Raw genomic sequence first — 22722 nt, 5'->3', positions numbered from 1 at the left:
GAGTCCAGATTCAGCACAAAATACAATAAGAAACGGAGAAAATCTCACCGCTGTAGAGCAAGTCCTGTGTGGTCTAGTGGCTAGGATACCTGGCTTTCACTCAACAGGTCCGGCTTCGATTCCCGGTACCGGAACGGAACTATTTGCGCACACAACGCTCCATGTTTTGGTCTTCGAACTGTCGTTGGTCGCCCTTCTTCCTTGGCTTCAACCGAACGCAATCGGGGAAAGCAGGCACGTGATGCAGTTACTGTCAGCACCGGAATAAAGGGAGAAGAGGCACTGGTCCGCTGTTGGGCTGCTACCAGCGTCAGTGAGTAGTCGGTGCAGTCGCCAGTAGCGCCAGAAGCCTACACACACCTTCCACTTAATCACGTTGCTTGAAACCGCTCCAACCACAACAAGCGAAAGCCCGGATAGCTCAGTCGGTAGAGCATTAGGCTTTTAACCTAAGGGTCCAGGGTTCGAGTCCCTGTCCGCGCGAAGATTTTAACGCTTCCATAATGGCTCGTCTCGTAGCGATAGTAGCCCTGTCGTAATCAGTGCACGGTTTTACGTTTCCTGTCGGCATTCTGCGCAGACGCAACCGGTCGGGTTTTTCACGATTCGAGGGGCACCTGTTGGACAAGCAGTCGTGGCCGAGTGGTTAAGGCGTCTGACTAGAAATCAGATTCTCTCTGGGAGCGTAGGTTCGAGTCCTACCGACTGCGTCCGATTTTTCTTTTCTTGTTTTGGAAGAAGAAGCAGAAAATATCGCGTTTTGGTACCTCGCCACACCTCACCTCTCACAGCCGTTTATAGTGCCTGTCCTTTAGATAAGGGCGATTTCCAAGCGTCAGCTTTCGCGTCAGCCGAGCAAAGTCGGGACAAGTCGGGACATACTACAGGATGGTGCAACGACGAAAAAAAAAAAACCTTAATTTAACAGCAGGAGCCCACATAATGATACGGAAAAGTTAGCGCCACTTGCGGTGGCCGGGAATCGTACCCGGATCAACTGCTTGGAAGGCAACTATGCTCAACAGTACAACACCACCGCACTGCCGCTGCTCGCAACGCCGCGCTGTGTCGGCTTCCCGCCCGCCGACGGCGGCCCACGGCTATAGGAGCTGCAGGCGCATTACGAGGTAGGAGGGTGCATCCACACGCATTCGGGCAGCGCCTCCAAGCACGCTACGTCTTTGGGCAAGACTCGTCGCCGCTGACGCAAGGTTACTCACACGATAGTGATGAACGGTCGTTTTAAGGCAGTGTAGTGGGGGACTTCGCGAGTTTAGCCCCTTTTTCGACGTCGCTGGGTGGCAATCCCAGTTTCCCTGCCGACAGCTGCTTGGAAAGCACGGGTAGCTTGTCGAGCATCTGTAGTTGAGTGGTTTGTGACTCAGTAGTGCAGTAGGCAGCGCCTAAGTCTCATAATCTTAAGGTATGCCGGCACGATTCCCGGTCGATGCATTATTTTGCTCTTGTGGCAACAATGCTGCCGCGCGGATTGCTCGCTTGAGATGGGTCAGCCTCAGGACCTTATAGCTGTATAGCTGCGGCTGCAGTTTAATCTAGAGAGTCGGGACAGCACGTGTAGCAAGACAACAGATTCTTCAGAAAGCGCAAACTGTCTATCTCTAATATGTGAGACTTACCGAGTTTCCTGCGAGGTCGTCTCCGGCGTGCCTCGGTAGCGCAGTAGGCAGCGCGTAAGTCTCATAATCTTAAGGTCGTGAGTTCGATCCTCACCCGGGGCATTCAATTTTCTGCACATCATGACTGCATTAAGGGCGTTGCTGTTGCTAGGAAACGAACTTAACTGTTGTCCGTTATCCACACGGAGTCCACGCCTCAGCGTCAAAATGTTTACTTCCAATTATGACGACGTAACAACTTTGATATTTCTCCTCCGTGTTACAAGCAAAATGCGATGCACACAGCAATGGACAGTCAATTTTGAACTGTGCGCCATGCCGGTCTGTAGGCGCGGATATGATCGCAAGCAGAGAACAGCACTGAGTCCAGATTCAGCACAAAATACAATAAGAGACGGAGTAAATCTCACCGCTGTAGAGCAAGTCCTGTGTGGTCTAGTGGCTAGGATACCTGGCTTTCACTCAACAGGTCCGGCTTCGATTCCCGGTACCGGAACGGAACTATTTGCGCACACAACGCTCCATGTTTTGGTCTTCGAACTGTCGTTGGTCGCCCTTCTTCCTTGGCTTCAACCGAACGCAATCGGGGAAAGCAGGCACGTGATGCAGTTACTGTCAGCACCGGAATAAAGGGAGAAGAGGCACTGGTCCGCTGTTGGGCTGCTACCAGCGTCAGTGAGTAGTCGGTGCAGTCGCCAGTAGCGCCAGAAGAGTACACACACCTTCCACTTAATCACGTTGCTTGAAACCGCTCCAACCACAACAAGCGAAAGCCCGGATAGCTCAGTCGGTAGAGCATTAGGCATTTAACCTAAGGGTCCAGGGTTCGAGTCCCTGTCCTGGCGGATATTTTAACGCTTCCATAATGGCTCGTCTCGTAGCGATAGTAGCCCTGTCGTAATCAGTGCACGGTTTTACGTTTCCTGTCGGCATTCTGCGCAGACGCAACCGGTCGGGTTTTTCACGATTCGAGGGGCACCTGTTGGACAAGCAGTCGTGGCCGAGTGGTTAAGGCGTCTGACTAGAAATCAGATTCTCTCTGGGAGCGTAGGTTCGAGTCCTACCGACTGCGTCCGATTTTTCTTTTCTTGTTTTGGAAGAAGAAGCAGAAAATATCGCGTTTTGGTACCTCGCCACACCTCACCTCTCACAGCCGTTTATAGTGCCTGTCCTTTAGATAAGGGCGATTTCCAAGCGTCAGCTTTCGCGTCAGCCGAGCAAAGTCGGGACAAGTCGGGACATACTACAGGATGGTGCAACGACGAAAAAAAAAAAACCTTAATTTAACAGCAGGAGCCCACATAATGATACGGAAAAGTTAGCGCCACTTGCGGTGGCCGGGAATCGTACCCGGATCAACTGCTTGGAAGGCAACTATGCTCAACAGTACAACACCACCGCACTGCCGCTGCTCGCAACGCCGCGCTGTGTCGGCTTCCCGCCCGCCGACGGCGGCCCACGGCTATAGGAGCTGCAGGCGCATTACGAGGTAGGAGGGTGCATCCACACGCATTCGGGCAGCGCCTCCAAGCACGCTACGTCTTTGGGCAAGACTCGTCGCCGCTGACGCAAGGTTACTCACACGATAGTGATGAACGGTCGTTTTAAGGCAGTGTAGTGGGGGACTTCGCGAGTTTAGCCCCTTTTTCGACGTCGCTGGGTGGCAATCCCAGTTTCCCTGCCGACAGCTGCTTGGAAAGCACGGGTAGCTTGTCGAGCATCTGTAGTTGAGTGGTTTGTGACTCAGTAGTGCAGTAGGCAGCGCCTAAGTCTCATAATCTTAAGGTATGCCGGCACGATTCCCGGTCGATGCATTATTTTGCTCTTGTGGCAACAATGCTGCCGCGCGGATTGCTCGCTTGAGATGGGTCAGCCTCAGGACCTTATAGCTGTATAGCTGCGGCTGCAGTTTAATCTAGAGAGTCGGGACAGCACGTGTAGCAAGACAACAGATTCTTCAGAAAGCGCAAACTGTCTATCTCTAATATGTGAGACTTACCGAGTTTCCTGCGAGGTCGTCTCCGGCGTGCCTCGGTAGCGCAGTAGGCAGCGCGTAAGTCTCATAATCTTAAGGTCGTGAGTTCGATCCTCACCCGGGGCATTCAATTTTCTGCACATCATGACTGCATTAAGGGCGTTGCTGTTGCTAGGAAACGAACTTAACTGTTGTCCGTTATCCACACGGAGTCCACGCCTCAGCGTCAAAATGTTTACTTCCAATTATGACGACGTAACAACTTTGATATTTCTCCTCCGTGTTACAAGCAAAATGCGATGCACACAGCAATGGACAGTCAATTTTGAACTGTGCGCCATGCCGGTCTGTAGGCGCGGATATGATCGCAAGCAGAGAACAGCACTGAGTCCAGATTCAGCACAAAATACAATAAGAGACGGAGTAAATCTCACCGCTGTAGAGCAAGTCCTGTGTGGTCTAGTGGCTAGGATACCTGGCTTTCACTCAACAGGTCCGGCTTCGATTCCCGGTACCGGAACGGAACTATTTGCGCACACAACGCTCCATGTTTTGGTCTTCGAACTGTCGTTGGTCGCCCTTCTTCCTTGGCTTCAACCGAACGCAATCGGGGAAAGCAGGCACGTGATGCAGTTACTGTCAGCACCGGAATAAAGGGAGAAGAGGCACTGGTCCGCTGTTGGGCTGCTACCAGCGTCAGTGAGTAGTCGGTGCAGTCGCCAGTAGCGCCAGAAGCCTACACACACCTTCCACTTAATCACGTTGCTTGAAACCGCTCCAACCACAACAAGCGAAAGCCCGGATAGCTCAGTCGGTAGAGCATTAGGCATTTAACCTAAGGGTCCAGGGTTCGAGTCCCTGTCCTGGCGGATATTTTAACGCTTCCATAATGGCTCGTCTCGTAGCGATAGTAGCCCTGTCGTAATCAGTGCACGGTTTTACGTTTCCTGTCGGCATTCTGCGCAGACGCAACCGGTCGGGTTTTTCACGATTCGAGGGGCACCTGTTGGACAAGCAGTCGTGGCCGAGTGGTTAAGGCGTCTGACTAGAAATCAGATTCTCTCTGGGAGCGTAGGTTCGAGTCCTACCGACTGCGTCCGATTTTTCTTTTCTTGTTTTGGAAGAAGAAGCAGAAAATATCGCGTTTTGGTACCTCGCCACACCTCACCTCTCACAGCCGTTTATAGTGCCTGTCCTTTAGATAAGGGCGATTTCCAAGCGTCAGCTTTCGCGTCAGCCGAGCAAAGTCGGGACAAGTCGGGACATACTACAGGATGGTGCAACGACGAAAAAAAAAAAACCTTAATTTAACAGCAGGAGCCCACATAATGATACGGAAAAGTTAGCGCCACTTGCGGTGGCCGGGAATCGTACCCGGATCAACTGCTTGGAAGGCAACTATGCTCAACAGTACAACACCACCGCACTGCCGCTGCTCGCAACGCCGCGCTGTGTCGGCTTCCCGCCCGCCGACGGCGGCCCACGGCTATAGGAGCTGCAGGCGCATTACGAGGTAGGAGGGTGCATCCACACGCATTCGGGCAGCGCCTCCAAGCACGCTACGTCTTTGGGCAAGACTCGTCGCCGCTGACGCAAGGTTACTCACACGATAGTGATGAACGGTCGTTTTAAGGCAGTGTAGTGGGGGACTTCGCGAGTTTAGCCCCTTTTTCGACGTCGCTGGGTGGCAATCCCAGTTTCCCTGCCGACAGCTGCTTGGAAAGCACGGGTAGCTTGTCGAGCATCTGTAGTTGAGTGGTTTGTGACTCAGTAGTGCAGTAGGCAGCGCCTAAGTCTCATAATCTTAAGGTATGCCGGCACGATTCCCGGTCGATGCATTATTTTGCTCTTGTGGCAACAATGCTGCCGCGCGGATTGCTCGCTTGAGATGGGTCAGCCTCAGGACCTTATAGCTGTATAGCTGCGGCTGCAGTTTAATCTAGAGAGTCGGGACAGCACGTGTAGCAAGACAACAGATTCTTCAGAAAGCGCAAACTGTCTATCTCTAATATGTGAGACTTACCGAGTTTCCTGCGAGGTCGTCTCCGGCGTGCCTCGGTAGCGCAGTAGGCAGCGCGTAAGTCTCATAATCTTAAGGTCGTGAGTTCGATCCTCACCCGGGGCATTCAATTTTCTGCACATCATGACTGCATTAAGGGCGTTGCTGTTGCTAGGAAACGAACTTAACTGTTGTCCGTTATCCACACGGAGTCCACGCCTCAGCGTCAAAATGTTTACTTCCAATTATGACGACGTAACAACTTTGATATTTCTCCTCCGTGTTACAAGCAAAATGCGATGCACACAGCAATGGACAGTCAATTTTGAACTGTGCGCCATGCCGGTCTGTAGGCGCGGATATGATCGCAAGCAGAGAACAGCACTGAGTCCAGATTCAGCACAAAATACAATAAGAGACGGAGTAAATCTCACCGCTGTAGAGCAAGTCCTGTGTGGTCTAGTGGCTAGGATACCTGGCTTTCACTCAACAGGTCCGGCTTCGATTCCCGGTACCGGAACGGAACTATTTGCGCACACAACGCTCCATGTTTTGGTCTTCGAACTGTCGTTGGTCGCCCTTCTTCCTTGGCTTCAACCGAACGCAATCGGGGAAAGCAGGCACGTGATGCAGTTACTGTCAGCACCGGAATAAAGGGAGAAGAGGCACTGGTCCGCTGTTGGGCTGCTACCAGCGTCAGTGAGTAGTCGGTGCAGTCGCCAGTAGCGCCAGAAGCCTACACACACCTTCCACTTAATCACGTTGCTTGAAACCGCTCCAACCACAACAAGCGAAAGCCCGGATAGCTCAGTCGGTAGAGCATTAGGCTTTTAACCTAAGGGTCCAGGGTTCGAGTCCCTGTCCGCGCGAAGATTTTAACGCTTCCATAATGGCTCGTCTCGTAGCGATAGTAGCCCTGTCGTAATCAGTGCACGGTTTTACGTTTCCTGTCGGCATTCTGCGCAGACGCAACCGGTCGGGTTTTTCACGATTCGAGGGGCACCTGTTGGACAAGCAGTCGTGGCCGAGTGGTTAAGGCGTCTGACTAGAAATCAGATTCTCTCTGGGAGCGTAGGTTCGAGTCCTACCGACTGCGTCGGATTTTTCTTTTCTTGTTTTGGAAGAAGAAGCAGAAAATATCGCGTTTTGGTACCTCGCCACACCTCACCTCTCACAGCCGTTTATAGTGCCTGTCCTTTAGATAAGGGCGATTTCCAAGCGTCAGCTTTCGCGTCAGCCGAGCAAAGTCGGGACAAGTCGGGACATACTACAGGATGGTGCAACGACGAAAAAAAAAAACCTTAATTTAACAGCAGGAGCCCACATAATGATACGGAAAAGTTAGCGCCACTTGCGGTGGCCGGGAATCGTACCCGGATCAACTGCTTGGAAGGCAACTATGCTCAACAGTACAACACCACCGCACTGCCGCTGCTCGCAACGCCGCGCTGTGTCGGCTTCCCGCCCGCCGACGGCGGCCCACGGCTATAGGAGCTGCAGGCGCATTACGAGGTAGGAGGGTGCATCCACACGCATTCGGGCAGCGCCTCCAAGCACGCTACGTCTTTGGGCAAGACTCGTCGCCGCTGACGCAAGGTTACTCACACGATAGTGATGAACGGTCGTTTTAAGGCAGTGTAGTGGGGGACTTCGCGAGTTTAGCCCCTTTTTCGACGTCGCTGGGTGGCAATCCCAGTTTCCCTGCCGACAGCTGCTTGGAAAGCACGGGTAGCTTGTCGAGCATCTGTAGTTGAGTGGTTTGTGACTCAGTAGTGCAGTAGGCAGCGCCTAAGTCTCATAATCTTAAGGTATGCCGGCACGATTCCCGGTCGATGCATTATTTTGCTCTTGTGGCAACAATGCTGCCGCGCGGATTGCTCGCTTGAGATGGGTCAGCCTCAGGACCTTATAGCTGTATAGCTGCGGCTGCAGTTTAATCTAGAGAGTCGGGACAGCACGTGTAGCAAGACAACAGATTCTTCAGAAAGCGCAAACTGTCTATCTCTAATATGTGAGACTTACCGAGTTTCCTGCGAGGTCGTCTCCGGCGTGCCTCGGTAGCGCAGTAGGCAGCGCGTAAGTCTCATAATCTTAAGGTCGTGAGTTCGATCCTCACCCGGGGCATTCAATTTTCTGCACATCATGACTGCATTAAGGGCGTTGCTGTTGCTAGGAAACGAACTTAACTGTTGTCCGTTATCCACACGGAGTCCACGCCTCAGCGTCAAAATGTTTACTTCCAATTATGACGACGTAACAACTTTGATATTTCTCCTCCGTGTTACAAGCAAAATGCGATGCACACAGCAATGGACAGTCAATTTTGAACTGTGCGCCATGCCGGTCTGTAGGCGCGGATATGATCGCAAGCAGAGAACAGCACTGAGTCCAGATTCAGCACAAAATACAATAAGAGACGGAGTAAATCTCACCGCTGTAGAGCAAGTCCTGTGTGGTCTAGTGGCTAGGATACCTGGCTTTCACTCAACAGGTCCGGCTTCGATTCCCGGTACCGGAACGGAACTATTTGCGCACACAACGCTCCATGTTTTGGTCTTCGAACTGTCGTTGGTCGCCCTTCTTCCTTGGCTTCAACCGAACGCAATCGGGGAAAGCAGGCACGTGATGCAGTTACTGTCAGCACCGGAATAAAGGGAGAAGAGGCACTGGTCCGCTGTTGGGCTGCTACCAGCGTCAGTGAGTAGTCGGTGCAGTCGCCAGTAGCGCCAGAAGCCTACACACACCTTCCACTTAATCACGTTGCTTGAAACCGCTCCAACCACAACAAGCGAAAGCCCGGATAGCTCAGTCGGTAGAGCATTAGGCTTTTAACCTAAGGGTCCAGGGTTCGAGTCCCTGTCCTGGCGGATATTTTAACGCTTCCATAATGGCTCGTCTCGTAGCGATAGTAGCCCTGTCGTAATCAGTGCACGGTTTTACGTTTCCTGTCGGCATTCTGCGCAGACGCAACCGGTCGGGTTTTTCACGATTCGAGGGGCACCTGTTGGACAAGCAGTCGTGGCCGAGTGGTTAAGGCGTCTGACTAGAAATCAGATTCCCTCTGGAGCGTAGGTTCGAGTCCTACCGACTGCGTCGGATTTTTCTTTTCTTGTTTTGGAAGAAGAAGCAGAAAATATCGCGTTTTGGTACCTCGCCACACCTCACCTCTCACAGCCGTTTATAGTGCCTGTCCTTTAGATAAGGGCGATTTCCAAGCGTCAGCTTTCGCGTCAGCCGAGCAAAGTCGGGACAAGTCGGGACATACTACAGGATGGTGCAACGACGAAAAAAAAAAAAAAACCTTAATTTAACAGCAGGAGCCCACATAATGATACGGAAAAGTTAGCGCCACTTGCGGTGGCCGGGAATCGTACCCGGATCAACTGCTTGGAAGGCAACTATGCTCAACAGTACAACACCACCGCACTGCCGCTGCTCGCAACGCCGCGCTGTGTCGGCTTCCCGCCCGCCGACGGCGGCCCACGGCTATAGGAGCTGCAGGCGCATTACGAGGTAGGAGGGTGCATCCACACGCATTCGGGCAGCGCCTCCAAGCACGCTACGTCTTTGGGCAAGACTCGTCGCCGCTGACGCAAGGTTACTCACACGATAGTGATGAACGGTCGTTTTAAGGCAGTGTAGTGGGGGACTTCGCGAGTTTAGCCCCTTTTTCGACGTCGCTGGGTGGCAATCCCAGTTTCCCTGCCGACAGCTGCTTGGAAAGCACGGGTAGCTTGTCGAGCATCTGTAGTTGAGTGGTTTGTGACTCAGTAGTGCAGTAGGCAGCGCCTAAGTCTCATAATCTTAAGGTATGCCGGCACGATTCCCGGTCGATGCATTATTTTGCTCTTGTGGCAACAATGCTGCCGCGCGGATTGCTCGCTTGAGATGGGTCAGCCTCAGGACCTTATAGCTGTATAGCTGCGGCTGCAGTTTAATCTAGAGAGTCGGGACAGCACGTGTAGCAAGACAACAGATTCTTCAGAAAGCGCAAACTGTCTATCTCTAATATGTGAGACTTACCGAGTTTCCTGCGAGGTCGTCTCCGGCGTGCCTCGGTAGCGCAGTAGGCAGCGCGTAAGTCTCATAATCTTAAGGTCGTGAGTTCGATCCTCACCCGGGGCATTCAATTTTCTGCACATCATGACTGCATTAAGGGCGTTGCTGTTGCTAGGAAACGAACTTAACTGTTGTCCGTTATCCACACGGAGTCCACGCCTCAGCGTCAAAATGTTTACTTCCAATTATGACGACGTAACAACTTTGATATTTCTCCTCCGTGTTACAAGCAAAATGCGATGCACACAGCAATGGACAGTCAATTTTGAACTGTGCGCCATGCCGGTCTGTAGGCGCGGATATGATCGCAAGCAGAGAACAGCACTGAGTCCAGATTCAGCACAAAATACAATAAGAGACGGAGTAAATCTCACCGCTGTAGAGCAAGTCCTGTGTGGTCTAGTGGCTAGGATACCTGGCTTTCACTCAACAGGTCCGGCTTCGATTCCCGGTACCGGAACGGAACTATTTGCGCACACAACGCTCCATGTTTTGGTCTTCGAACTGTCGTTGGTCGCCCTTCTTCCTTGGCTTCAACCGAACGCAATCGGGGAAAGCAGGCACGTGATGCAGTTACTGTCAGCACCGGAATAAAGGGAGAAGAGGCACTGGTCCGCTGTTGGGCTGCTACCAGCGTCAGTGAGTAGTCGGTGCAGTCGCCAGTAGCGCCAGAAGCCTACACACACCTTCCACTTAATCACGTTGCTTGAAACCGCTCCAACCACAACAAGCGAAAGCCCGGATAGCTCAGTCGGTAGAGCATTAGGCTTTTAACCTAAGGGTCCAGGGTTCGAGTCCCTGTCCTGGCGAAGATTTTAACGCTTCCATAATGGCTCGTCTCGTAGCGATAGTAGCCCTGTCGTAATCAGTGCACGGTTTTACGTTTCCTGTCGGCATTCTGCGCAGACGCAACCGGTCGGGTTTTTCACGATTCGAGGGGCACCTGTTGGACAAGCAGTCGTGGCCGAGTGGTTAAGGCGTCTGACTAGAAATCAGATTCCCTCTGGAGCGTAGGTTCGAGTCCTACCGACTGCGTCCGATTTTTCTTTTCTTGTTTTGGAAGAAGAAGCAGAAAATATCGCGTTTTGGTACCTCGCCACACCTCACCTCTCACAGCCGTTTATAGTGCCTGTCCTTTAGATAAGGGCGATTTCCAAGCGTCAGCTTTCGCGTCAGCCGAGCAAAGTCGGGACAAGTCGGGACATACTACAGGATGGTGCAACGACGAAAAAAAAAAACCTTAATTTAACAGCAGGAGCCCACATAATGATACGGAAAAGTTAGCGCCACTTGCGGTGGCCGGGAATCGTACCCGGATCAACTGCTTGGAAGGCAACTATGCTCAACAGTACAACACCACCGCACTGCCGCTGCTCGCAACGCCGCGCTGTGTCGGCTTCCCGCCCGCCGACGGCGGCCCACGGCTATAGGAGCTGCAGGCGCATTACGAGGTAGGAGGGTGCATCCACACGCATTCGGGCAGCGCCTCCAAGCACGCTACGTCTTTGGGCAAGACTCGTCGCCGCTGACGCAAGGTTACTCACACGATAGTGATGAACGGTCGTTTTAAGGCAGTGTAGTGGGGGACTTCGCGAGTTTAGCCCCTTTTTCGACGTCGCTGGGTGGCAATCCCAGTTTCCCTGCCGACAGCTGCTTGGAAAGCACGGGTAGCTTGTCGAGCATCTGTAGTTGAGTGGTTTGTGACTCAGTAGTGCAGTAGGCAGCGCCTAAGTCTCATAATCTTAAGGTATGCCGGCACGATTCCCGGTCGATGCATTATTTTGCTCTTGTGGCAACAATGCTGCCGCGCGGATTGCTCGCTTGAGATGGGTCAGCCTCAGGACCTTATAGCTGTATAGCTGCGGCTGCAGTTTAATCTAGAGAGTCGGGACAGCACGTGTAGCAAGACAACAGATTCTTCAGAAAGCGCAAACTGTCTATCTCTAATATGTGAGACTTACCGAGTTTCCTGCGAGGTCGTCTCCGGCGTGCCTCGGTAGCGCAGTAGGCAGCGCGTAAGTCTCATAATCTTAAGGTCGTGAGTTCGATCCTCACCCGGGGCATTCAATTTTCTGCACATCATGACTGCATTAAGGGCGTTGCTGTTGCTAGGAAACGAACTTAACTGTTGTCCGTTATCCACACGGAGTCCACGCCTCAGCGTCAAAATGTTTACTTCCAATTATGACGACGTAACAACTTTGATATTTCTCCTCCGTGTTACAAGCAAAATGCGATGCACACAGCAATGGACAGTCAATTTTGAACTGTGCGCCATGCCGGTCTGTAGGCGCGGATATGATCGCAAGCAGAGAACAGCACTGAGTCCAGATTCAGCACAAAATACAATAAGAGACGGAGTAAATCTCACCGCTGTAGAGCAAGTCCTGTGTGGTCTAGTGGCTAGGATACCTGGCTTTCACTCAACAGGTCCGGCTTCGATTCCCGGTACCGGAACGGAACTATTTGCGCACACAACGCTCCATGTTTTGGTCTTCGAACTGTCGTTGGTCGCCCTTCTTCCTTGGCTTCAACCGAACGCAATCGGGGAAAGCAGGCACGTGATGCAGTTACTGTCAGCACCGGAATAAAGGGAGAAGAGGCACTGGTCCGCTGTTGGGCTGCTACCAGCGTCAGTGAGTAGTCGGTGCAGTCGCCAGTAGCGCCAGAAGCCTACACACACCTTCCACTTAATCACGTTGCTTGAAACCGCTCCAACCACAACAAGCGAAAGCCCGGATAGCTCAGTCGGTAGAGCATTAGGCTTTTAACCTAAGGGTCCAGGGTTCGAGTCCCTATCCTGGCGAAGATTTTAACGCTTCCATAATGGCTCGTCTCGTAGCGATAGTAGCCCTGTCGTAATCAGTGCACGGTTTTACGTTTCCTGTCGGCATTCTGCGCAGACGCAACCGGTCGGGTTTTTCACGATTCGAGGGGCACCTGTTGGACAAGCAGTCGTGGCCGAGTGGTTAAGGCGTCTGACTAGAAATCAGATTCCCTCTGGAGCGTAGGTTCGAGTCCTACCGACTGCGTCCGATTTTTCTTTTCTTGTTTTGGAAGAAGAAGCAGAAAATATCGCGTTTTGGTACCTCGCCACACCTCACCTCTCACAGCCGTTTATAGTGCCTGTCCTTTAGATAAGGGCGATTTCCAAGCGTCAGCTTTCGCGTCAGCCGAGCAAAGTCGGGACAAGTCGGGACATACTACAGGATGGTGCAACGACGAAAAAAAAAAAAAAAACCTTAATTTAACAGCAGGAGCCCACATAATGATACGGAAAAGTTAGCGCCACTTGCGGTGGCCGGGAATCGTACCCGGATCAACTGCTTGGAAGGCAACTATGCTCAACAGTACAACACCACCGCACTGCCGCTGCTCGCAACGCCGCGCTGTGTCGGCTTCCCGCCCGCCGACGGCGGCCCACGGCTATAGGAGCTGCAGGCGCATTACGAGGTAGGAGGGTGCATCCACACGCATTCGGGCAGCGCCTCCAAGCACGCTACGTCTTTGGGCAAGACTCGTCGCCGCTGACGCAAGGTTACTCACACGATAGTGATGAACGGTCGTTTTAAGGCAGTGTAGTGGGGGACTTCGCGAGTTTAGCCCCTTTTTCGACGTCGCTGGGTGGCAATCCCAGTTTCCCTGCCGACAGCTGCTTGGAAAGCACGGGTAGCTTGTCGAGCATCTGTAGTTGAGTGGTTTGTGACTCAGTAGTGCAGTAGGCAGCGCCTAAGTCTCATAATCTTAAGGTATGCCGGCACGATTCCCGGTCGATGCATTATTTTGCTCTTGTGGCAACAATGCTGCCGCGCGGATTGCTCGCTTGAGATGGGTCAGCCTCAGGACCTTATAGCTGTATAGCTGCGGCTGCAGTTTAATCTAGAGAGTCGGGACAGCACGTGTAGCAAGACAACAGATTCTTCAGAAAGCGCAAACTGTCTATCTCTAATATGTGAGACTTACCGAGTTTCCTGCGAGGTCGTCTCCGGCGTGGCTCGGTAGCGCAGTAGGCAGCGCGTAAGTCTCATAATCTTAAGGTCGTGAGTTCGATCCTCACCCGGGGCATTCAATTTTCTGCACATCATGACTGCATTAAGGGCGTTGCTGTTGCTAGGAAACGAACTTAACTGTTGTCCGTTATCCACACGGAGTCCACGCCTCAGCGTCAAAATGTTTACTTCCAATTATGACGACGTAACAACTTTGATATTTCTCCTCCGTGTTACAAGCAAAATGCGATGCACACAGCAATGGACAGTCAATTTTGAACTGTGCGCCATGCCGGTCTGTAGGCGCGGATATGATCGCAAGCAGAGAACAGCACTGAGTCCAGATTCAGCACAAAATACAATAAGAGACGGAGTAAATCTCACCGCTGTAGAGCAAGTCCTGTGTGGTCTAGTGGCTAGGATACCTGGCTTTCACTCAACAGGTCCGGCTTCGATTCCCGGTACCGGAACGGAACTATTTGCGCACACAACGCTCCATGTTTTGGTCTTCGAACTGTCGTTGGTCGCCCTTCTTCCTTGGCTTCAACCGAACGCAATCGGGGAAAGCAGGCACGTGATGCAGTTACTGTCAGCACCGGAATAAAGGGAGAAGAGGCACTGGTCCGCTGTTGGGCTGCTACCAGCGTCAGTGAGTAGTCGGTGCAGTCGCCAGTAGCGCCAGAAGCCTACACACACCTTCCACTTAATCACGTTGCTTGAAACCGCTCCAACCACAACAAGCGAAAGCCCGGATAGCTCAGTCGGTAGAGCATTAGGCTTTTAACCTAAGGGTCCAGGGTTCCAGTCCCTGTCCGCGCGAAGATTTTAACGCTTCCATAATGGCTCGTCTCGTAGCGATAGTAGCCCTGTCGTAATCAGTGCACGGTTTTACGTTTCCTGTCGGCATTCTGCGCAGACGCAACCGGTCGGGTTTTTCACGATTCGAGGGGCACCTGTTGGACAAGCAGTCGTGGCCGAGTGGTTAAGGCGTCTGACTAGAAATCAGATTCCCTCTGGAGCGTAGGTTCGAGTCCTACCGACTGCGTCCGATTTTTCTTTTCTTGTTTTGGAAGAAGAAGCAGAAAATATCGCGTTTTGGTACCTCGCCACACCTCACCTCTCACAGCCGTTTATAGTGCCTGTCCTTTAGATAAGGGCGATTTCCAAGCGTCAGCTTTCGCGTCAGCCGAGCAAAGTCGGGACAAGTCGGGACATACTACAGGATGGTGCAACGACGAAAAAAAAAAAAAAAACCTTAATTTAACAGCAGGAGCCCACATAATGATACGGAAAAGTTAGCGCCACTTGCGGTGGCCGGGAATCGTACCCGGATCAACTGCTTGGAAGGCAACTATGCTCAACAGTACAACACCACCGCACTGCCGCTGCTCGCAACGCCGCGCTGTGTCGGCTTCCCGCCCGCCGACGGCGGCCCACGGCTATAGGAGCTGCAGGCGCATTACGAGGTAGGAGGGTGCATCCACACGCATTCGGGCAGCGCCTCCAAGCACGCTACGTCTTTGGGCAAGACTCGTCGCCGCTGACGCAAGGTTACTCACACGATAGTGATGAACGGTCGTTTTAAGGCAGTGTAGTGGGGGACTTCGCGAGTTTAGCCCCTTTTTCGACGTCGCTGGGTGGCAATCCCAGTTTCCCTGCCGACAGCTGCTTGGAAAGCACGGGTAGCTTGTCGAGCATCTGTAGTTGAGTGGTTTGTGACTCAGTAGTGCAGTAGGCAGCGCCTAAGTCTCATAATCTTAAGGTATGCCGGCACGATTCCCGGTCGATGCATTATTTTGCTCTTGTGGCAACAATGCTGCCGCGCGGATTGCTCGCTTGAGATGGGTCAGCCTCAGGACCTTATAGCTGTATAGCTGCGGCTGCAGTTTAATCTAGAGAGTCGGGACAGCACGTGTAGCAAGACAACAGATTCTTCAGAAAGCGCAAACTGTCTATCTCTAATATGTGAGACTTACCGAGTTTCCTGCGAGGTCGTCTCCGGCGTGCCTCGGTAGCGCAGTAGGCAGCGCGTAAGTCTCATAATCTTAAGGTCGTGAGTTCGATCCTCACCCGGGGCATTCAATTTTCTGCACATCATGACTGCATTAAGGGCGTTGCTGTTGCTAGGAAACGAACTTAACTGTTGTCCGTTATCCACACGGAGTCCACGCCTCAGCGTCAAAATGTTTACTTCCAATTATGACGACGTAACAACTTTGATATTTCTCCTCCGTGTTACAAGCAAAATGCGATGCACACAGCAATGGACAGTCAATTTTGAACTGTGCGCCATGCCGGTCTGTAGGCGCGGATATGATCGCAAGCAGAGAACAGCACTGAGTCCAGATTCAGCACAAAATACAATAAGAGACGGAGTAAATCTCACCGCTGTAGAGCAAGTCCTGTGTGGTCTAGTGGCTAGGATACCTGGCTTTCACTCAACAGGTCCGGCTTCGATTCCCGGTACCGGAACGGAACTATTTGCGCACACAACGCTCCATGTTTTGGTCTTCGAACTGTCGTTGGTCGCCCTTCTTCCTTGGCTTCAACCGAACGCAATCGGGGAAAGCAGGCACGTGATGCAGTTACTGTCAGCACCGGAATAAAGGGAGAAGAGGCACTGGTCCGCTGTTGGGCTGCTACCAGCGTCAGTGAGTAGTCGGTGCAGTCGCCAGTAGCGCCAGAAGCCTACACACACCTTCCACTTAATCACGTTGCTTGAAACCGCTCCAACCACAACAAGCGAAAGCCCGGATAGCTCAGTCGGTAGAGCATTAGGCTTTTAACCTAAGGGTCCAGGGTTCCAGTCCCTGTCCGCGCGAAGATTTTAACGCTTCCATAATGGCTCGTCTCGTAGCGATAGTAGCCCTGTCGTAATCAGTGCACGGTTTTACGTTTCCTGTCGGCATTCTGCGCAGACGCAACCGGTCGGGTTTTTCACGATTCGAGGGGCACCTGTTGGACAAGCAGTCGTGGCCGAGTGGTTAAGGCGTCTGACTAGAAATCAGATTCCCTCTGGAGCGTAGGTTCGAGTCCTACCGACTGCGTCCGATTTTTCTTTTCTTGTTTTGGAAGAAGAAGCAGAAAATATCGCGTTTTGGTACCTCGCCACACCTCACCTCTCACAGCCGTTTATAGTGCCTGTCCTTTAGATAAGGGCGATTTCCAAGCGTCAGCTTTCGCGTCAGCCGAGCAAAGTCGGGACAAGTCGGGACATACTACAGGATGGTGCAACGACGAAAAAAAAAAAAAAAACCTTAATTTAACAGCAGGAGCCCACATAATGATACGGAAAAGTTAGCGCCACTTGCGGTGGCCGGGAATCGTACCCGGATCAACTGCTTGGAAGGCAACTATGCTCAACAGTACAACACCACCGCACTGCCGCTGCTCGCAACGCCGCGCTGTGTCGGCTTCCCGCCCGCCGACGGCGGCCCACGGCTATAGGAGCTGCAGGCGCATTACGAGGTAGGAGGGTGCATCCACACGCATTCGGGCAGCGCCTCCAAGCACGCTACGTCTTTGGGCAAGACTCGTCGCCGCTGACGCAAGGTTACTCACACGATAGTGATGAACGGTCGTTTTAAGGCAGTGTAGTGGGGGACTTCGCGAGTTTAGCCCCTTTTTCGACGTCGCTGGGTGGCAATCCCAGTTTCCCTGCCGACAGCTGCTTGGAAAGCACGGGTAGCTTGTCGAGCATCTGTAGTTGAGTGGTTTGTGACTCAGTAGTGCAGTAGGCAGCGCCTAAGTCTCATAATCTTAAGGTATGCCGGCACGATTCCCGGTCGATGCATTATTTTGCTCTTGTGGCAACAATGCTGCCGCGCGGATTGCTCGCTTGAGATGGGTCAGCCTCAGGACCTTATAGCTGTATAGCTGCGGCTGCAGTTTAATCTAGAGAGTCGGGACAGCACGTGTAGCAAGACAACAGATTCTTCAGAAAGCGCAAACTGTCTATCTCTAATATGTGAGACTTACCGAGTTTCCTGCGAGGTCGTCTCCGGCGTGCCTCGGTAGCGCAGTAGGCAGCGCGTAAGTCTCATAATCTTAAGGTCGTGAGTTCGATCCTCACCCGGGGCATTCAATTTTCTGCACATCATGACTGCATTAAGGGCGTTGCTGTTGCTAGGAAACGAACTTAACTGTTGTCCGTTATCCACACGGAGTCCACGCCTCAGCGTCAAAATGTTTACTTCCAATTATGACGACGTAACAACTTTGATATTTCTCCTCCGTGTTACAAGCAAAATGCGATGCACACAGCAATGGACAGTCAATTTTGAACTGTGCGCCATGCCGGTCTGTAGGCGCGGATATGATCGCAAGCAGAGAACAGCACTGAGTCCAGATTCAGCACAAAATACAATAAGAGACGGAGTAAATCTCACCGCTGTAGAGCAAGTCCTGTGTGGTCTAGTGGCTAGGATACCTGGCTTTCACTCAACAGGTCCGGCTTCGATTCCCGGTACCGGAACGGAACTATTTGCGCACACAACGCTCCATGTTTTGGTCTTCGAACTGTCGTTGGTCGCCCTTCTTCCTTGGCTTCAACCGAACGCAATCGGGGAAAGCAGGCACGTGATGCAGTTACTGTCAGCACCGGAATAAAGGGAGAAGAGGCACTGGTCCGCTGTTGGGCTGCTACCAGCGTCAGTGAGTAGTCGGTGCAGTCGCCAGTAGCGCCAGAAGCCTACACACACCTTCCACTTAATCACGTTGCTTGAAACCGCTCCAACCACAACAAGCGAAAGCCCGGATAGCTCAGTCGGTAGAGCATTAGGCTTTTAACCTAAGGGTCCAGGGTTCGAGTCCCTGTCCGGGCGAAGATTTTAACGCTTCCGTAATGGCTCGTCTCGTAGCGATAGTAGCCCTGTCGTAATCAGTGCACGGTTTTACGTTTCCTGTCGGCATTCTGCGCAGACGCAACCGGTCGGGTTTTTCACGATTCGAGGGGCACCTGTTGGACAAGCAGTCGTGGCCGAGTGGTTAAGGCGTCTGACTAGAAATCAGATTCCCTCTGGGAGCGTAGGTTCGAGTCCTACCGACTGCGTCCGATTTTTCTTTTCTTGTTTTGGAAGAAGAAGCAGAAAATATCGCGTTTTGGTACCTCGCCACACCTCACCTCTCACAGCCGTTTATAGTGCCTGTCCTTTAGATAAGGGCGATTTCCAAGCGTCAGCTTTCGCGTCAGCCGAGCAAAGTCGGGACAAGTCGGGACATACTACAGGATGGTGCAACGACGAAAAAAAAAAAAACCTTAATTTAACAGCAGGAGCCCACATAATGATACGGAAAAGTTAGCGCCACTTGCGGTGGCCGGGAATCGTACCCGGATCAACTGCTTGGAAGGCAACTATGCTCAACAGTACAACACCACCGCACTGCCGCTGCTCGCAACGCCGCGCTGTGTCGGCTTCCCGCCCGCCGACGGCGGCCCACGGCTATAGGAGCTGCAGGCGCATTACGAGGTAGGAGGGTGCATCCACACGCATTCGGGCAGCGCCTCCAAGCACGCTACGTCTTTGGGCAAGACTCGTCGCCGCTGACGCAAGGTTACTCACACGATAGTGATGAACGGTCGTTTTAAGGCAGTGTAGTGGGGGACTTCGCGAGTTTAGCCCCTTTTTCGACGTCGCTGGGTGGCAATCCCAGTTTCCCTGCCGACAGCTGCTTGGAAAGCACGGGTAGCTTGTCGAGCATCTGTAGTTGAGTGGTTTGTGACTCAGTAGTGCAGTAGGCAGCGCCTAAGTCTCATAATCTTAAGGTATGCCGGCACGATTCCCGGTCGATGCATTATTTTGCTCTTGTGGCAACAATGCTGCCGCGCGGATTGCTCGCTTGAGATGGGTCAGCCTCAGGACCTTATAGCTGTATAGCTGCGGCTGCAGTTTAATCTAGAGAGTCGGGACAGCACGTGTAGCAAGACAACAGATTCTTCAGAAAGCGCAAACTGTCTATCTCTAATATGTGAGACTTACCGAGTTTCCTGCGAGGTCGTCTCCGGCGTGCCTCGGTAGCGCAGTAGGCAGCGCGTAAGTCTCATAATCTTAAGGTCGTGAGTTCGATCCTCACCCGGGGCATTCAATTTTCTGCACATCATGACTGCATTAAGGGCGTTGCTGTTGCTAGGAAACGAACTTAACTGTTGTCCGTTATCCACACGGAGTCCACGCCTCAGCGTCAAAATGTTTACTTCCAATTATGACGACGTAACAACTTTGATATTTCTCCTCCGTGTTACAAGCAAAATGCGATGCACACAGCAATGGACAGTCAATTTTGAACTGTGCGCCATGCCGGTCTGTAGGCGCGGATATGATCGCAAGCAGAGAACAGCACTGAGTCCAGATTCAGCACAAAATACAATAAGAGACGGAGTAAATCTCACCGCTGTAGAGCAAGTCCTGTGTGGTCTAGTGGCTAGGATACCTGGCTTTCACTCAACAGGTCCGGCTTCGATTCCCGGTACCGGAACGGAACTATTTGCGCACACAACGCTCCATGTTTTGGTCTTCGAACTGTCGTTGGTCGCCCTTCTTCCTTGGCTTCAACCGAACGCAATCGGGGAAAGCAGGCACGTGATGCAGTTACTGTCAGCACCGGAATAAAGGGAGAAGAGGCACTGGTCCGCTGTTGGGCTGCTACCAGCGTCAGTGAGTAGTCGGTGCAGTCGCCAGTAGCGCCAGAAGCCTACACACACCTTCCACTTAATCACGTTGCTTGAAACCGCTCCAACCACAACAAGCGAAAGCCCGGATAGCTCAGTCGGTAGAGCATTAGGCTTTTAACCTAAGGGTCCAGGGTTCGAGTCCCTGTCCGGGCGAAGATTTTAACGCTTCCGTAATGGCTCGTCTCGTAGCGATAGTAGCCCTGTCGTAATCAGTGCACGGTTTTACGTTTCCTGTCGGCATTCTGCGCAGACGCAACCGGTCGGGTTTTTCACGATTCGAGGGGCACCTGTTGGACAAGCAGTCGTGGCCGAGTGGTTAAGGCGTCTGACTAGAAATCAGATTCCCTCTGGGAGCGTAGGTTCGAGTCCTACCGACTGCGTCCGATTTTTCTTTTCTTGTTTTGGAAGAAGAAGCAGAAAATATCGCGTTTTGGTACCTCGCCACACCTCACCTCTCACAGCCGTTTATAGTGCCTGTCCTTTAGATAAGGGCGATTTCCAAGCGTCAGCTTTCGCGTCAGCCGAGCAAAGTCGGGACAAGTCGGGACATACTACAGGATGGTGCAACGACGAAAAAAAAAAAAACCTTAATTTAACAGCAGGAGCCCACATAATGATACGGAAAAGTTAGCGCCACTTGCGGTGGCCGGGAATCGTACCCGGATCAACTGCTTGGAAGGCAACTATGCTCAACAGTACAACACCACCGCACTGCCGCTGCTCGCAACGCCGCGCTGTGTCGGCTTCCCGCCCGCCGACGGCGGCCCACGGCTATAGGAGCTGCAGGCGCATTACGAGGTAGGAGGGTGCATCCACACGCATTCGGGCAGCGCCTCCAAGCACGCTACGTCTTTGGGCAAGACTCGTCGCCGCTGACGCAAGGTTACTCACACGATAGTGATGAACGGTCGTTTTAAGGCAGTGTAGTGGGGGACTTCGCGAGTTTAGCCCCTTTTTCGACGTCGCTGGGTGGCAATCCCAGTTTCCCTGCCGACAGCTGCTTGGAAAGCACGGGTAGCTTGTCGAGCATCTGTAGTTGAGTGGTTTGTGACTCAGTAGTGCAGTAGGCAGCGCCTAAGTCTCATAATCTTAAGGTATGCCGGCACGATTCCCGGTCGATGCATTATTTTGCTCTTGTGGCAACAATGCTGCCGCGCGGATTGCTCGCTTGAGATGGGTCAGCCTCAGGACCTTATAGCTGTATAGCTGCGGCTGCAGTTTAATCTAGAGAGTCGGGACAGCACGTGTAGCAAGACAACAGATTCTTCAGAAAGCGCAAACTGTCTATCTCTAATATGTGAGACTTACCGAGTTTCCTGCGAGGTCGTCTCCGGCGTGCCTCGGTAGCGCAGTAGGCAGCGCGTAAGTCTCATAATCTTAAGGTCGTGAGTTCGATCCTCACCCGGGGCATTCAATTTTCTGCACATCATGACTGCATTAAGGGCGTTGCTGTTGCTAGGAAACGAACTTAACTGTTGTCCGTTATCCACACGGAGTCCACGCCTCAGCGTCAAAATGTTTACTTCCAATTATGACGACGTAACAACTTTGATATTTCTCCTCCGTGTTACAAGCAAAATGCGATGCACACAGCAATGGACAGTCAATTTTGAACTGTGCGCCATGCCGGTCTGTAGGCGCGGATATGATCGCAAGCAGAGAACAGCACTGAGTCCAGATTCAGCACAAAATACAATAAGAGACGGAGTAAATCTCACCGCTGTAGAGCAAGTCCTGTGTGGTCTAGTGGCTAGGATACCTGGCTTTCACTCAACAGGTCCGGCTTCGATTCCCGGTACCGGAACGGAACTATTTGCGCACACAACGCTCCATGTTTTGGTCTTCGAACTGTCGTTGGTCGCCCTTCTTCCTTGGCTTCAACCGAACGCAATCGGGGAAAGCAGGCACGTGATGCAGTTACTGTCAGCACCGGAATAAAGGGAGAAGAGGCACTGGTCCGCTGTTGGGCTGCTACCAGCGTCAGTGAGTAGTCGGTGCAGTCGCCAGTAGCGCCAGAAGCCTACACACACCTTCCACTTAATCACGTTGCTTGAAACCGCTCCAACCACAACAAGCGAAAGCCCGGATAGCTCAGTCGGTAGAGCATTAGGCTTTTAACCTAAGGGTCCAGGGTTCGAGTCCCTGTCCGGGCGAAGATTTTAACGCTTCCGTAATGGCTCGTCTCGTAGCGATAGTAGCCCTGTCGTAATCAGTGCACGGTTTTACGTTTCCTGTCGGCATTCTGCGCAGACGCAACCGGTCGGGTTTTTCACGATTCGAGGGGCACCTGTTGGACAAGCAGTCGTGGCCGAGTGGTTAAGGCGTCTGACTAGAAATCAGATTCCCTCTGGGAGCGTAGGTTCGAGTCCTACCGACTGCGTCCGATTTTTCTT

At 52.4% G+C, this 22722-nt stretch overlaps 35 non-coding genes across 35 annotated transcripts; all 35 read left to right on the top strand.

The window, feature by feature from the left end:
• The first annotated feature begins 410 nt into the window (after positions 1 to 410).
• Trnak-uuu (transfer RNA lysine (anticodon UUU)) lies at positions 411 to 483 on the top strand. Its single transcript has one exon. It is a non-coding gene; the product is annotated as a tRNA-Lys (tRNA).
• Positions 484 to 628: 145 nt separating this feature from the next.
• Positions 629 to 710, top strand: Trnas-aga (transfer RNA serine (anticodon AGA)). The gene has a single exon. It is a non-coding gene; the product is annotated as a tRNA-Ser (tRNA).
• Positions 711 to 1666: 956 nt separating this feature from the next.
• Positions 1667 to 1739, top strand: Trnam-cau (transfer RNA methionine (anticodon CAU)). The gene has a single exon. It is a non-coding gene; the product is annotated as a tRNA-Met (tRNA).
• Positions 1740 to 2409: 670 nt separating this feature from the next.
• Trnak-uuu (transfer RNA lysine (anticodon UUU)) lies at positions 2410 to 2482 on the top strand. The gene has a single exon. It is a non-coding gene; the product is annotated as a tRNA-Lys (tRNA).
• A 145-nt stretch (positions 2483 to 2627) lies between these two features.
• On the top strand, positions 2628 to 2709 carry Trnas-aga (transfer RNA serine (anticodon AGA)). Its single transcript has one exon. It is a non-coding gene; the product is annotated as a tRNA-Ser (tRNA).
• Positions 2710 to 3665: 956 nt separating this feature from the next.
• Trnam-cau (transfer RNA methionine (anticodon CAU)) lies at positions 3666 to 3738 on the top strand. The gene has a single exon. It is a non-coding gene; the product is annotated as a tRNA-Met (tRNA).
• A 670-nt stretch (positions 3739 to 4408) lies between these two features.
• Trnak-uuu (transfer RNA lysine (anticodon UUU)) lies at positions 4409 to 4481 on the top strand. Its single transcript has one exon. It is a non-coding gene; the product is annotated as a tRNA-Lys (tRNA).
• Positions 4482 to 4626: 145 nt separating this feature from the next.
• On the top strand, positions 4627 to 4708 carry Trnas-aga (transfer RNA serine (anticodon AGA)). Its single transcript has one exon. It is a non-coding gene; the product is annotated as a tRNA-Ser (tRNA).
• Positions 4709 to 5664: 956 nt separating this feature from the next.
• Positions 5665 to 5737, top strand: Trnam-cau (transfer RNA methionine (anticodon CAU)). The gene has a single exon. It is a non-coding gene; the product is annotated as a tRNA-Met (tRNA).
• Positions 5738 to 6407: 670 nt separating this feature from the next.
• Trnak-uuu (transfer RNA lysine (anticodon UUU)) lies at positions 6408 to 6480 on the top strand. The gene has a single exon. It is a non-coding gene; the product is annotated as a tRNA-Lys (tRNA).
• Positions 6481 to 6625: 145 nt separating this feature from the next.
• On the top strand, positions 6626 to 6707 carry Trnas-aga (transfer RNA serine (anticodon AGA)). The gene has a single exon. It is a non-coding gene; the product is annotated as a tRNA-Ser (tRNA).
• Positions 6708 to 7662: 955 nt separating this feature from the next.
• Positions 7663 to 7735, top strand: Trnam-cau (transfer RNA methionine (anticodon CAU)). Its single transcript has one exon. It is a non-coding gene; the product is annotated as a tRNA-Met (tRNA).
• Positions 7736 to 8405: 670 nt separating this feature from the next.
• Trnak-uuu (transfer RNA lysine (anticodon UUU)) lies at positions 8406 to 8478 on the top strand. Its single transcript has one exon. It is a non-coding gene; the product is annotated as a tRNA-Lys (tRNA).
• A 145-nt stretch (positions 8479 to 8623) lies between these two features.
• On the top strand, positions 8624 to 8704 carry Trnas-aga (transfer RNA serine (anticodon AGA)). The gene has a single exon. It is a non-coding gene; the product is annotated as a tRNA-Ser (tRNA).
• A 959-nt stretch (positions 8705 to 9663) lies between these two features.
• Trnam-cau (transfer RNA methionine (anticodon CAU)) lies at positions 9664 to 9736 on the top strand. Its single transcript has one exon. It is a non-coding gene; the product is annotated as a tRNA-Met (tRNA).
• Positions 9737 to 10406: 670 nt separating this feature from the next.
• On the top strand, positions 10407 to 10479 carry Trnak-uuu (transfer RNA lysine (anticodon UUU)). Its single transcript has one exon. It is a non-coding gene; the product is annotated as a tRNA-Lys (tRNA).
• A 145-nt stretch (positions 10480 to 10624) lies between these two features.
• Trnas-aga (transfer RNA serine (anticodon AGA)) lies at positions 10625 to 10705 on the top strand. The gene has a single exon. It is a non-coding gene; the product is annotated as a tRNA-Ser (tRNA).
• Positions 10706 to 11660: 955 nt separating this feature from the next.
• Positions 11661 to 11733, top strand: Trnam-cau (transfer RNA methionine (anticodon CAU)). The gene has a single exon. It is a non-coding gene; the product is annotated as a tRNA-Met (tRNA).
• Positions 11734 to 12403: 670 nt separating this feature from the next.
• Trnak-uuu (transfer RNA lysine (anticodon UUU)) lies at positions 12404 to 12476 on the top strand. The gene has a single exon. It is a non-coding gene; the product is annotated as a tRNA-Lys (tRNA).
• Positions 12477 to 12621: 145 nt separating this feature from the next.
• Trnas-aga (transfer RNA serine (anticodon AGA)) lies at positions 12622 to 12702 on the top strand. The gene has a single exon. It is a non-coding gene; the product is annotated as a tRNA-Ser (tRNA).
• Positions 12703 to 13662: 960 nt separating this feature from the next.
• Positions 13663 to 13735, top strand: Trnam-cau (transfer RNA methionine (anticodon CAU)). The gene has a single exon. It is a non-coding gene; the product is annotated as a tRNA-Met (tRNA).
• A 670-nt stretch (positions 13736 to 14405) lies between these two features.
• On the top strand, positions 14406 to 14478 carry Trnak-uuu (transfer RNA lysine (anticodon UUU)). Its single transcript has one exon. It is a non-coding gene; the product is annotated as a tRNA-Lys (tRNA).
• A 145-nt stretch (positions 14479 to 14623) lies between these two features.
• Positions 14624 to 14704, top strand: Trnas-aga (transfer RNA serine (anticodon AGA)). Its single transcript has one exon. It is a non-coding gene; the product is annotated as a tRNA-Ser (tRNA).
• Positions 14705 to 15664: 960 nt separating this feature from the next.
• Positions 15665 to 15737, top strand: Trnam-cau (transfer RNA methionine (anticodon CAU)). Its single transcript has one exon. It is a non-coding gene; the product is annotated as a tRNA-Met (tRNA).
• Positions 15738 to 16407: 670 nt separating this feature from the next.
• Positions 16408 to 16480, top strand: Trnak-uuu (transfer RNA lysine (anticodon UUU)). Its single transcript has one exon. It is a non-coding gene; the product is annotated as a tRNA-Lys (tRNA).
• A 145-nt stretch (positions 16481 to 16625) lies between these two features.
• On the top strand, positions 16626 to 16706 carry Trnas-aga (transfer RNA serine (anticodon AGA)). Its single transcript has one exon. It is a non-coding gene; the product is annotated as a tRNA-Ser (tRNA).
• A 960-nt stretch (positions 16707 to 17666) lies between these two features.
• Positions 17667 to 17739, top strand: Trnam-cau (transfer RNA methionine (anticodon CAU)). Its single transcript has one exon. It is a non-coding gene; the product is annotated as a tRNA-Met (tRNA).
• Positions 17740 to 18409: 670 nt separating this feature from the next.
• On the top strand, positions 18410 to 18482 carry Trnak-uuu (transfer RNA lysine (anticodon UUU)). The gene has a single exon. It is a non-coding gene; the product is annotated as a tRNA-Lys (tRNA).
• Positions 18483 to 18627: 145 nt separating this feature from the next.
• Positions 18628 to 18709, top strand: Trnas-aga (transfer RNA serine (anticodon AGA)). Its single transcript has one exon. It is a non-coding gene; the product is annotated as a tRNA-Ser (tRNA).
• A 957-nt stretch (positions 18710 to 19666) lies between these two features.
• Positions 19667 to 19739, top strand: Trnam-cau (transfer RNA methionine (anticodon CAU)). The gene has a single exon. It is a non-coding gene; the product is annotated as a tRNA-Met (tRNA).
• Positions 19740 to 20409: 670 nt separating this feature from the next.
• On the top strand, positions 20410 to 20482 carry Trnak-uuu (transfer RNA lysine (anticodon UUU)). Its single transcript has one exon. It is a non-coding gene; the product is annotated as a tRNA-Lys (tRNA).
• A 145-nt stretch (positions 20483 to 20627) lies between these two features.
• Positions 20628 to 20709, top strand: Trnas-aga (transfer RNA serine (anticodon AGA)). Its single transcript has one exon. It is a non-coding gene; the product is annotated as a tRNA-Ser (tRNA).
• Positions 20710 to 21666: 957 nt separating this feature from the next.
• Positions 21667 to 21739, top strand: Trnam-cau (transfer RNA methionine (anticodon CAU)). The gene has a single exon. It is a non-coding gene; the product is annotated as a tRNA-Met (tRNA).
• Positions 21740 to 22409: 670 nt separating this feature from the next.
• Trnak-uuu (transfer RNA lysine (anticodon UUU)) lies at positions 22410 to 22482 on the top strand. The gene has a single exon. It is a non-coding gene; the product is annotated as a tRNA-Lys (tRNA).
• A 145-nt stretch (positions 22483 to 22627) lies between these two features.
• Trnas-aga (transfer RNA serine (anticodon AGA)) lies at positions 22628 to 22709 on the top strand. The gene has a single exon. It is a non-coding gene; the product is annotated as a tRNA-Ser (tRNA).
• Positions 22710 to 22722: the final 13 nt, after the last annotated feature.

Source organism: Schistocerca gregaria, chromosome 3, assembly GCF_023897955.1.
Source record: "Schistocerca gregaria isolate iqSchGreg1 chromosome 3, iqSchGreg1.2, whole genome shotgun sequence".
In the NCBI taxonomy this organism is placed as follows: Eukaryota; Metazoa; Arthropoda; class Insecta; order Orthoptera; family Acrididae; genus Schistocerca; species Schistocerca gregaria.
Note: the sequence above shows the minus strand (reverse complement) of the source record. Positions and strands in the feature narration are given on the sequence as shown.